A 13,740-nucleotide genomic window follows, 5' to 3' on the forward strand; every position below is an offset into this window, starting at 1 on the left:
GTTACCTATCTTGTGTCACATTCCACCCCCTTATATCAGACAGAAAAGTGCAGTATTATACATATACTAGATGACTGTTGCTAACACCAACTATCAAACATTGAATGATGTGTTCCCTTTCAATCAAAAACAGTTAATATCAGGACCTCTCATTCTTATTGTGACAAGATTCATTACTGAAAATTTATTCAATGCCACTGATAAATTGAAATGCTGCCGGCAACAAAACTGTTCTCTGCCATGCCTGAAACTGTCATGCATGCAGGAGAAAACCCATCAGCATGACAAGCCTCAGGCATGGATTTGAATGGGGCATGGAAGACGTGTACACACATTCTACAAAGGAAGCAAATCATTACTATCTTGGAAATCTGGTGTGTGATGGCAGATAGTTGCTCATGTGTCATCAACATGTCCCACAGGGGCCTACAAGGGTCCATTTCAAGGAATTCCTTACAGTGATGATTAGTGTTATGAACTGTATAATAGAGCTCAATATTCTCTTACACTATTGCCATTTGTGTCATATTATGCTTGAGAGCTGTGTTGAAACATTGATAAGTAGTAGTTCAATAATCCTTATATATGTGTCATTTGAGTAAATATCTGTCAACGTATACCTTACAATAAATTGGTTATACCATCTGTTTCTCCTACTTACGTTCCTCCCTAATCCAGAACGTTTTGCCAATGGTGAGTTCCTTATGAACTCAAAAACAATGAATGAAATTAAGTATCTTCATTCACTCTCCATTCAGAAGCATATTGGTTCCAAAACCATGGAGCTCCATGCCATAATCTTGCTTTTGCTCATTCCTCAGGTCCCACAACATACAACTGCAAGCAACTGCAACATTTTGGAGGATGTGCTAAAAACTGAAAAGTCGCCAATAAATTCCTCTTCAGGCAATCCTGAAAATATAAATAAAGACTTATCAATAGCTACCATCAAAACTCAGATCTTACCTACACTGTAAAAAAGAAGTTCCACACAGAGACAAAAAGGTACGAAAGGTGACAAATGTTTCAGATACAGAGTTCCCTCCATTTAGTAAAAGAAAGTGAGGTGTTGCAGAGAAGAATACACATCAATTAAGTTAACCAGAACTCCCTACAAAGAAAGCACAGCAGGACTTTATAGTTAGCTCATCCACCAGTTTTGAATGTTTTGTTAGTAGAAGTACAAGTGTGAGTAATCTGTAAAGAATAAATAATGAAGTAATAAGTTGTCTTGTGTCAAATCACTTCATTTACAAAGTTACCCTCTGAAATGATTTCTCACCTGAAACACCATACAATAGTCACACATGCTGAATGGGGAATGTAGATCAATCCTTGACACCATTACCACTAAAAGAGCAGCAATGAACACAATTTTTATATTCTAATCATAATCATCACCACCCATTTTATAACAATGACTTGACTTTTTTAAATATTTACGTTTTGCTCATTTTGAATAAAGATTCCAATTTTGCTTCTCTTGCTAGCATATATACTTAATTTTAAAATTAAACTTGCTGCCTGTATTCTTTCGCCAAGTAATAGTGTTTGTCATTTTGTGGTACCAGTTAATAGCCTACTCCTCTCAATTAGCACTGACAGGGGTACCAAGCTTCAAGTCCCCATCTGACAGATGGACCACCATCAACAACGCAGTTAGTCCTCACGTTGTAACACACTGTGAAGAGGTTTGGAATTTAATCTGGGGCAATGATTGAAAAAATGATGATCAGTCCTACTCCTCTTGGTGGCCAAATACTGGCAGTGAAAATTTCATACACCATCGGGATTCAATCTGGCTTACCTCTGAACTTAGCAGCATCACGCAACACAAGAGGTTTAACTAGCTGTCAGGTTACACAAAGAACTCCCACCTCTGATGATTACCTACAGAATATTGTCCCTCTATAACAGATTCTTCTCACATATATAATCCGAGGCAAATAAAATGAAGCACCACAAAGACATTATCTGTATGGGACATAAATTGGTGGATTTGATGTATATATGCTGATAAACAAATGATTACAATTTTAGAAAAATTGGATGATTTATCCCAGAAAAAGAGCTTCACAAATTGAGCACATCAGTAATGCATTGGTCCAACTCTGGCACTTATGCAAGCATTTTTCAGCTTGTTATTGGCTGATAGAGATGTTGAATATTCTTATGAGGGATACAATGCCAAATTCTGGCCAAATGGTGTGTAAGGTCATCAAAATCCCAAGACAGTTCAAGTGCTGTGCCCATAATGCTCCAAACATTCTCAAGTCAGAAGAGGTAACACTTGCCAAACACGAAGACAAGTGGTAAAACTCTTGCCAAGTGTGAGCAGACATTATATTGATGAAATGTAAGCCCAGACAGGCTTTTGATGAATGGCTAATAAATGGGCAATAGAATATTGTTGTGTACTAACATGCAATAAGTATGCCATGGATGACTTCTGAACTGACTACTATGAATAGAAATAGCACCCCAGAGCAGTACTGGTTGTTGTGCTATATGGCTAGTGGCAGTTACCTTGGTATCTTATTGCTGCCTGCACCATTTCCTGACACATCTTCTGCCTGGAATCTCACTGACTGGAGTAGAATTCCCTTCTTCAGTGATGAGTACTGCTTTGAAGTGAGCCCCTATGACCAGAGCGTATTATGAGGTACAAGATCTTCAAACACAGTGAGTCTTTTTTGTGCTTCAACATAGACTGCTTCCATTATTTTGACAGAAGACTTCTTGTAAACAGACCAAGAATGAATGCAATTCTGTAAGACTCAATCGATTCCCTTAAGCTCTTATGGTGGACAGTATCTTCAAGTAAATAGATCACACCAATCCATAAAAAAGAAGCACTTACAGTCTAAGTGTGATCGTGGTTAATGATAACAAAAATGCAACAGTTAGGATCTGTATGTTTCACATTGAGGTACTTATTGCACAATCTTCAGTTGCAGCCATGTATGTTTATGGCCAAACTTAACTGCCTTAAGTTAAAGTATCATTTTGAACCATGACATGTCTCCCCTTTTATATCAATGGCTTGGAAACCAATGCTTTTGCACATTCCTCAGGTCCCACAACATACAACTGCAAGCAACTGCAACAGTTTGGAGGATGTGCTAAAAACTGAAAAGTCGCCAATAAATTCCTAGCAATGGTTTGGATACCTTTATGTCCACACATCCTGTGTATTAAAAAGCAAATGGCATCACATTAAAACCTCTCTCCAGATGGGCACAATTTATCTGGAGAAAATTATTTGAAAGATATCATTTTACTGAAAGATATCACCAGCCATGCGATTCTGTATAATACTCATAATTGCTCATAAAAACTTGCTTATAAGATGATCTGTTATGGCATAAAGTCAAGTGCCATCACACCAGTCGGGATGACAGAGAAGAGATGTCTGTGAGAAGATGTCAGCCAATCACACACTGACTGACCCCTCTCCAGCACAACAATGCAACAGAAGTGGCCTCTATGTGAAGAGGACATAAGAGCCATAAGTGATTGGCGGCACCCCAGTTCAACAATAGCTTCAAGATTAGAAAGTTGAATAGCAGCATCAACTCTATCACTTTGCTTGTACACTAAATAGCATGAATTTGGAATTGTTTGTACTGAATAAGATCAATTTTTCTCAAACAAAGTACCCAGGTTTCCTAAATACCTCATATTTGATGTCAAGGCTGGATGTAATATTTGGTGACGAGAACGAGAATGAACACCAAAGCAGTGACCTGTTCACATTTCATACCCAACACCTAGCTGCCACAAGTTTTCTTTTTGACATGGGCATTTGTGTTTTACTGGTGCCTTAATTCTATCTTGTCTTTTCTTTGCATGGTTGTGTATACATTTTTTACAGTGTCTTTTATACTGTTTCTTCTATTCAGAATTTTCAGGCATGTGTTGCAGAACTTTCCTTTGCTTGTGTGTTTATTTTTATTGCTTACATTGTCTGTTTATTGCATTTGTCTATTCCAAAATGAACAACCCACCTCTCCCACTCCCTGCTCAGGCAGCTCAGCTGCAATGAAGCTAACACAGATGTTTCAGTGTCAGGTGCAGCAGATAGCTGCTCTAATAAAATAGCATTACAGCAGCTCCTGGGTAATCAAGCCACCACTTCAGTGCAACAGGCAACAACTGTAGCTCCGAGTGCCATACCGCCATTTCACCAGTTTAACAAAAAAGACAAGGAATGGCTTTAGTGTTTGCAACAATATGAAGTTCACATAATTGCTCACAATGAGTCAGGTACTGTGAAACTAAATTGCTTTTTGTCAATGGTAGGAAGTGCAGTCTTTCGCCTCACGCCTCATTCAGAAATTGTTTTTTAACACTGCTCCGAGTGAACTTTCCTATGGTGAGGTCATAGATTCTATAATTAAATATTATGACCAACAGGTGAATGCGGTGGCAGCTAGGTATCAATTCTTTAATTGAAAAAAAAGGGTCACAACAACTTATCACGAGTGGGTAACAGATTTGCAGGGTATGATGAGGAAATGCAAATTCAAATGTACTTTTGGTGCTTTATATTCCAATGTTATGTTGCATGATGTGATTGTGTACCATGTAACTGATGTCAGGACTTTGAGAACAGATTTTGTAACAGTCTGATCCATCATTTCATCAGCTAATGCAAATTCTAGATCAGTATGATTCAGGTGCTGTAACAGCCAAGAAAACTGACCAGCCACCTATTTGTCGGGTTGAGTTCTCCCTTGCTCATGACCAGCCCATTAGACAGCAACAGCCTGCACGTGCCAAGCCATGTATACAGTTCTCTACACAGTCAAACAGAATTAATTCAAGTCCTTGGTGCTATTGAAGGCACAAATGCCAAGACTGCCCGTCCAGACAAGCAGTGTCACATACAATGTGTATGTTTGCAATGGAACAAATGTAAGAATTCTAGTCACAAGGCAAATGTAATCAATGCAGTGTATTGCAAGTGACATGTATCTTCAAATGCCACTAGATGAAGAATCTCAAAATATGTGTGTTGTGAACAGTCATTTGGACTTGTTTAAATATTTGCATTTGCCTTTTCACAGTACTGCTGCACCTTCCATTTTCCAATGGTATTTGGAACAACTGACTGTTCAAGTACCAAACTGCTCATACTATTTGGACAATATTGCCTTAGAGGGTCATGCACATGAAGAACACATTGCAAATTTACATGCTTTGATTTGTATGTTATCTGATACAGGACTTAAGTGGGGACTGGATCAGTGTGAATTTTTTGGACCTGAGTTGCAGTATCTTAATTGTTTCACAAACAGTCAAGCCATACATCCTCTTCAGTCACATTTGGTAGCCATATGGGACCTGCCAATTCCCCACAATGCCACAGAATTCCAATCAGTATTGGGGAAAATCCACTATTCTAATCGGTTCATACCAGATGCTGTACAAATTGCAGCTCCATCGCATCACAAGAAGCTGTCCTTTGTTTAGACAGATAAGTGTCAAGAAGCTTTTCAGAAATTTAAAGACACATTGCTCAGTGATCAATGCTTGGTTCACTTTGCTCCTTACAAACCAGTTGTGTTGCAAGCTGACGCTTCCTCTTATGAAATCGGTTCCGTGCATTCACACATATTTGGTTATAAAGACAGTGCTATATCTTTTGCATCAAAAGTGTTGTCCAAATTCAGTGTAACTATTCACAAATATAGAAAGAGGCATTGAATATTGTGTATGGTGTCACCAGATTCCACCAATATTTGTATGGCAGGAAATTCTACTTAGTAATGGATCACAAGCCATTTCCATCCTCATTTCATATAATGAAGTCAGTTCCTGTATGAAATGTCCAAAAATTGCAAAGATGGGCTTTGTTGTTGTCTCAATACCAGTATGATATTGTGTATCATCTGACAGCTCAACATGGTCTTGTGGACACACTTCCACGTCTTCTGATTGACCCTGATACAGACTTTGATGCTTCTGCTGTATCTTGTCATCACATCGATGCTCATGATTCTGAACTGCTTCATTTCTTTCCTCAGAACTGTAAAAAATTTGCACAGGCCATGGAAGCTAATTCAGATTTGAACATTTTGCTAAAATACATTTCCACATCTTCGCCTTGCTCACTGCATAGCATAAAGAGCTCTGTAGTGTGCCGATACTTCACACATGAGCATAGCCTCACTAGCAAGGTGCGATTCTTGTTCATAATGACAGTTGACAGTGACATGTGTTGACCCCAAAAAGCTTTGTAAAATGAAGTGTTGCAGTTATTTCACCAAGAACACTGGGGGACTGTTCAAATGAAACAGTTAACACATTGACACTGTACTTGGCAGGCTATGGACACCCAAATAGAACAGATGGAGACACAGTGTCACCTATGTGTGGAAAATCAGTCCACTCTGCCACAAAAATTCTCTGCTTGTCCTAAGTCTCAATCACCAAGGCAATGAGTGCATGTAGACTTTGCGGGACCTTTTTGGAACACAAGTTGGTTTATTGTGGGAGATTCTTATAGCAAGTTTCCATTTGTTGTGCCAATGAACTCAACAACATCACATAGCACAGTTCAGGCATTGTGCTCTATTTTTTCCTCAAAAATTTGCCTGAAATCATAATGTTGGACAATGGCCTTCAGGTCATGTCAAGTGAGTTTTAAACACTCTTTTAACATAATGGCATACAGCATCTAACTAGTGTGCTGCTCCATCCACAGTCAAACAGCAAAGTGCAATGTTTTGTCGGAACCTTCAAGTAGCAGATGACCAAACTTTGCACTGCACACACCAGGGAGCAAGCACAGCAACTGTTTCTTGCTTCCTATTGTTCACATCCACAAGATCAACCATCACTGGAGGAATTGTTTCACGGCCACCACTATCAGACACTGCTCCACCCTTCTCTGCATCTGGCACTGAAGGAAGGCCACAAGTATCACTTCCTCCTCCTCCTCCTCCTCCCATCGTACTGATGGAGCTTGACCCATCCACATCGCAGTAGCCATGCCTTCTACATTGCGGTAGGGGCCTCAAGAGGTGGGCACGTACCCTTCAGGGCATTTTCCAGGAGATGTTTCCACCAGAGCAAAGGCTAGATGGTAGGATATGACCGGTACAGGTTGGGAAAGGTTGGAAACAGACCCTGAGAAATTAACATCTCTGGGACAGCTGGGATGCAATTGGCAGAAGAGTTGAGTGACACATAATTGTCATTCAAATCTCTCAGACCGAGTACTAGTTAGCATCTCATCCCACTAACATTCTAAATTTAACTTTCCACCAGTATAACATGCCTTTTCCTACATAGTATATTTTACTGAAAGTAAAGTGCATGCAAGACTAAAAAATGTGGGAAAAAATCTGACCAGTAGTGGTAACATTAATACTGCTGATAGACACATATTATTTTCCTAGCTTTCAGAACTGTTACTTCTTTCCTCAGAGAGTGGACTGGTACAGGTTTGGAAAGGTTGGAAATTTGGGTCAATCAAATGTGGATAAACTGTTGTGAGGATGAAGAAATAAAAAAGATGAGGAGGGTGCAAAAAGGATAGGGGTTGGGGGGGGGGGGGGTTGTCAGAGAGAGTGTATCATAGATAGTACTTTGGTAACCTCTGTGTCTGATTCACTACAGCAGTTATGACAGAGTGAGAAGTAATCATGGATTATATAAGAGATACATAGTAATGCATTTATGAATGAAAAAAAAAATAGATACACAGAATGGTGAGGGAGAAGAACAGAGGCAAGAAAGTGAAAGCAATAAAGAAAATAAAGATACATAATAAATAGAAAAAATGTGTGAAATTCAATGAAAAGATGATAGTGAGAAATTATGGCAGGAATATATTACCAGAGGTAACAAAGGTTAAGAAGTCCTGTGAGATATCAGTATGTAGGGATGTGTTGGAGGGTACGTGCACAGTGCCAGAGTCCATGTAAACTTATCAGGTAGGAAGATCTGTCTCACAGATCTCAGTGCCAGCTACAGCATATGGGCTGTTAGGATCCTCCACCAGATACTGGTTTCTAAGCACTCCAGAGATGAGAACTTGTCTACCCATCCACCCACACATTCATCATCATCTCCTTTTTCTTCTTTGTAGCTATAGCAATTTCATTATTTTCTTTACTGCTAAGACCTTTTTGTTTTCAGCCTTCCTTCCTTTTCTCTATCTAACTCCCCCCTCCAATTCTTAATTGTCTTACTCATTTATCTTCTTCCTATCTCTGTTTTTTAAGCAATGGAACTAAGTAGAGAGAGAAAGCTACAAAATCAAAAAATATCAGCAATGGCACTTTTTGGGGTAATATGAAACCATGCAGAGAATAATGTAATGGAAAATGGAGGTAGTGTATTAGCTGTTTGCCATAAAGATGACATATTGAGTTGCTGACAAGCACACTGAAGAGTGTTACTCATTTAGCTTCCAGCCAAAGCCTTCTTCAGAAAAGAAAACACACATTCACACAAACAAGCACATGTTACTGCTATCTCTGGCGGCTCCAGCACAATGCATCAGTCACATTGAATGAAATCAGAAAACCAGAAAACCAGAATGGAGAACAGAATGGGGAGGGATAGCAGGGTGCATGTGTGGTGAGGGAAGAGCACTGTCTGACAAAGCATGCTGGGTCTAGATGGCAGCAGAACAAGGCTGCCAGGCACAGAATCTGGGGACTGTGAGGGAGCAAGTGAGGAGGGATTGGGGAGGAAAGGGGAGTGCAAAAGGAGAGGAGCAGAGAAGGAGAGTAAGACCAGTGGGTGCATTGGCAGAGAAAAGCATACAATGAAGGTGAGTGGCCATTTATAGAGAGGTGGTGTGGGGCAGATGCAATAGAAACTGTTGGGTAGCATGTGTGGGAACAACAGGTTACAGCAGATTGAGGACAGGATAATTTCAAGAGTGAAGAAAGTGTTGAACTATCCTCTGCACAGTGCAAGAAAGCTGGAGTTGGAGGGGATAATCCAGGGCCCAGGTTATGAACCAGGCACGTAAGTCAAGCATGTTACATTCAGCTGTGCCAATGGCTTTGGTGCAGTGATACTACCAGTTCCCTTGAGAACACTGAAGCTAAGAACTGTCAGGATGGGCTACCAATTGGATGCATGACCATCTGGTCTGCCAATCCCTGTTGGCAAGTGGGCTGCACTCAGTCCTTGAGAGGTAAACTCAGCAGCTACTTGATTGAGAAATAGTGTCTCCGGTCTTGGAAACTGACATTCATGCAGAGAACAGTTTGCTGACCACATACCCCTCCAATCTGCATCCAGTGACATCTGTGAACTGAGGATGACTCAGGGGCTGGTCGGTACCATTGGGCCTTGGGCCTGAATTAACTATGCCCTTAGCATCAAAGAGCAAATCACATTCTTTTGATGTTTGATTTGACCTGACAGTATTTTTTTGTACGAGGTGATGACATCACTTTCCACTGGCTTAACTGTTGCTTTGTTTCTGGGATGTAAAAATAGCAACTAGACTCAAAAAAACCTGGATTGATTTCAAGCTGTTGGTTCACAGCATGACATGCTTCAGCAGATACTTAAATCAACACCCTAGCTACAAACAGGCGTTCATATACATCATTGGGGACATGTTGAAAATGTGTGCCTCAACCGTAACTTGAACCCAGGATCTCCTGCTTACATGACAGTCGTTCTAGCCATCTGAGCCACCGAGGGCACAGAGGATAGTGTGCCTGCAGGTATCTATCCCATGCATGCTCCCTGTGAGACCCACATTCCCAACATGTCCACGCCACTACATTCGTAGTGCACCTAATAGATGTTTGCCCATCACACTCATTACTCATGGCAGATTAATCTACCAAGTCCCGTATGAGTTGGGGCATAGCATGTGCATTTGCACAAGAAGGTCAATGTCTGGGTAGCCATATTTTAACTATATATGAAGGTAGTATCTGTTCCCAAAACCAACCAGGTGACAACCAGGATGAATAGCCACTGCCAAACTCTGGACAAGAGCTATGTGGACGACCTTGAGGAACAACATGCTGCTGAATGTAATGTGCTTGATTTATGTCACTGCTTCATAGCCTGCTCCACCTGGAGCCTCCCATCTACCACCAGCTTTTCTGAACTGTGCAGATAGGAATTATCTTTATCACACAACCCCCACTTCTAATATTATCCTGGCATTGACCATCATTAACCTGCTGTTCCCACACCTCCACCCAACAGTTCCTTCATCCTCTCTCCTACATCTCAAAATTCATGTTCCCTCACCTTCACAGTGTGCTGCTCCTCTCTGCCAATATACCCATCAGTCTTTTTCCCCTTCTCTGCTCCTCACCTCTTCCACTCACCTTCTTCCCCTTCCCCTTCCCCTTCCCCCCCCCCCCCCTTCTCTTTCTCCACATGTATCCTGCTATCCCTGCTCCTTCCCCAGACCATTTGGATTGCTGCTTTCATTCAAAGTGATTGTCACATTCTGGCCACAGAAGCCAGAAGCAGTGGTTATGACTGCACAGTATGTTCATGCTTTAGAGAATGTGTGTGCATTTCCTCTTCTTAACTTTGGCCAAAAGAGTTAGGTGCAGCTGTCACTTTGTTGTGCCTGTCTGCCACACAATGTGTCATCTTTATGGTGAGTAGCATTCTATACTTTTCATAATATTGTTGATATTCCAACCTGTACTTTCGATTGTTTGAGGTGGTATATTGGTTAAAGTAGACAATCAGACCCATCCAAATAGGAATCGAAGCTCCATAGAAGATTTATTGAGCAAGACTCCGTACCTAGTGTTAGCATATGAATGTAATTAGACTTTTCCATCAGTCACCAGCCTCTACCTCATATGTAATAAAAACTTTAGAAAAAACAGTTCACTAGCACTTAAGTTCCCCAACCATACTGTCATTGCTGGAGGGGGCTTTAAACAGCTAGCAACGATTTGAGAAAATGATCATTTTTTTAACTTCCCAATGTGACACAACATTCTGTTAAACACCAATAACAGCCCATTTTTGATGGAAATATATATTTGACTAAATGGCATCGCCAGTTCTGAACTTTCTGTCACTACAACTGCTTCACATCCACAGAGTCTCAAATCCTAAAGTACAAAGGTCAGTTAGAACTAGCAGGAAGCTCTACACATCCAATAAACTAGATAATAAAGCTGTCATGTCATATCTCCAAGAGGATCTCAAAAGAATCATGGAACATGTAGAAGGACTGTGGCTAAAATTTAAAAGGAAAATCAACCATGCACTACATATGTGTACCTACTAGAACCATTCTCGATGGAGGTACCCTTGATGGTATGGAGCCACTGTGGAAAAACTTATAAACAAACAGATTCCTGCATGAAACATGTAAAACAAAGCTTATTGATCCTCCACAAAACCAACATAAATTTTGCTTATCCACGAACACTATCAGTGGCACCTCTGTTAGTATCCTGAGACTTATGGATGACTCAGGAATGGAAACCAGAGCAGTAAATCGAACAAAACTTCAGGGCCCAGTGGAATCCTTGTAAGAATCTATACAGAATTTGCAGCTGAGTTAGCTCCTGTTTTAGCTACTATATACTGCAGATCCCTCGGAAAAAAAAGTGTGACCAGTTAGTGAAAGAAAACACGAGTAAAATCTGTCTTGAAAAGGGTGGTAGAAAACTTATATCCAGTCTACCAACATCCATCTGTTCTAGAATCCTGAACTCAAACATGATGATATCTCTCAAAGAGAATGGCCTCCTCCAGACCAACCAGCATCCATGTAGTGGAAAGTGTGGAAACCACTTACAGGTCAATTTTCAACATAGTGCATGACATTTTGAACAAAACAACAATTGACATCTACAGGATTCCACAAATACTCATACCCACTGAAAAAGCCCACCAAACTGGAGTAGCAGTGGGTACATTGCAGCTGAGTTTGGCTAACACAGGTGGCTTCTTTAGCTGTTTAATCACACATACATAATCCATACACCACCATACATGCACAGTGAAGGTGCTTCACACAACTGTCAGTGATTTTCTCTTCTGTTCACCATTATCCCAAAAGAAAGGAGCAAAGAAAGCAGTGAAAATGTGCTGAGTGTTCTCTGAAATGTCATCATGTAGTGCTAACAGATTACAATGAAAAGGGGCAAATCTCCATGGGAACATACTGGCAGAATCTCCAGATGATGTAATGCAAGGCTGTTGAGGTGAAGGGACAGAAGGAGCTCTCTCTTTGAGGTCATATTTTTGCTCCATGACAATGTTCCAGGTCATCCTGTACAGACAATTTTGTTGCTTCTTTCAGCTATCAAATTTTGCTCATCCCTATATTCTCCATCCACTGATTTCTGCTTCTGACAAAGAAACCATCTGGTGTAAGCCATTTTCCAAATGGAAGTGAATCAATTTTCAATGTGGAACATTTCATGGACAATCAAAATGCAGACTTCTACAACTGAAGTATCTGTTGAGTTATCTGTAATTGGTAAAAGTATGTTGCATTAACCCTTGTGTCCACACAAAAGATTATACTTTGTTCTATAATGAGGTTAAAAGGTTAAGTCAATAAATAAACTATACAAGAATGGTTGGAAACACTCAGCAAAATCATTACAACAATGTAGTGTAATCATTGCTAGCTACTGTTGCACAACATTATAGTGTAAATTTTGCTGCAGTGAATCTTGACTCTGGATTCTCACGGACAGTATACAAGGGTTCTCTGAATCTGAATACAGCAGATTAAGCTACAAGCAACAAAGACTGCACTACAATTTAATTGTCAACTGTTGATCCATAAGAGGATGAAACTACTGATCTTAATGAAGAAGATTCTACAGATGAATGGATCCCAAGTAAGGAAGATACTGCTGCTTCAGATGTTGAAGATGCTGTTTATGTTTCTAATGATAATGAAATCAAAAGTGAGATGAGAGATAATAGTGGCAATGACACTGACAGAGGTAATGAAGACAGTGAAGCTGTCGTGTCTTCTGCAGACATTCTGTGTGGTAAAGATAGAACTGTAGAGGATAAAGAATCTTCTGCAGAATACATTTTTTATGGGAAAAGCCTGGTGCAACAAATGCAACAAAAATTCTTTGTATAAAAGACACCTTCAAGATTATATTTACAGATAAAACATTTCATACAATAGTGTATGAAACCACCAGGAAGGCAAATTAGAGATCATTAAATTATAACTAAATCAGAAAGAGCAGTGAAAATGTGTAAGCCATTTACAATTAAAGAATTTGATGCATATTTTGGTATACTGGTTACCATTGGAGTAAGTGAGCACACAAGGAAATGTGGAAAACAAATGCATTCCCTTTGTATCGTGGAAGCTTATTCTTCAACAGGTTTTGTAAGATAAGCAGATTTATAACCTCTGACAAAGTAAAAACTAGGGCTGAGTGTTTGTAAAGTGACAAAGATGCTGCAATATTTGAAATATGTGAAATGCTAAATTGAAATCTTGAAAGAGACTATATTCCTACCAAATGCCTCCCTGTTGACAAACAGCTTTATTCTTAGAAAGGAAAAAAAAAAAAAACATTTACCCAATCCACACCCTCAAACCAAACTGAATATGGCTCTAAGGCTCAGTGGGTTTGTGATTCACAAAATTCTTATCCGATAACTGGCCAAATTTATACAGGTACATCTGTTTCTGGAGGAGAAACAAAAATGAGGGATAGAGGGCAGTAAGAGATTTATGTTACCATCTCAAATTTCCCAGCAACAATATGGTCACTGACAATTGTTTCA

The sequence above is a fragment of the Schistocerca gregaria genome, chromosome 1 (assembly GCF_023897955.1).
Source record: "Schistocerca gregaria isolate iqSchGreg1 chromosome 1, iqSchGreg1.2, whole genome shotgun sequence".
Lineage (NCBI taxonomy): Eukaryota > Metazoa > Arthropoda > Insecta > Orthoptera > Acrididae > Schistocerca > Schistocerca gregaria.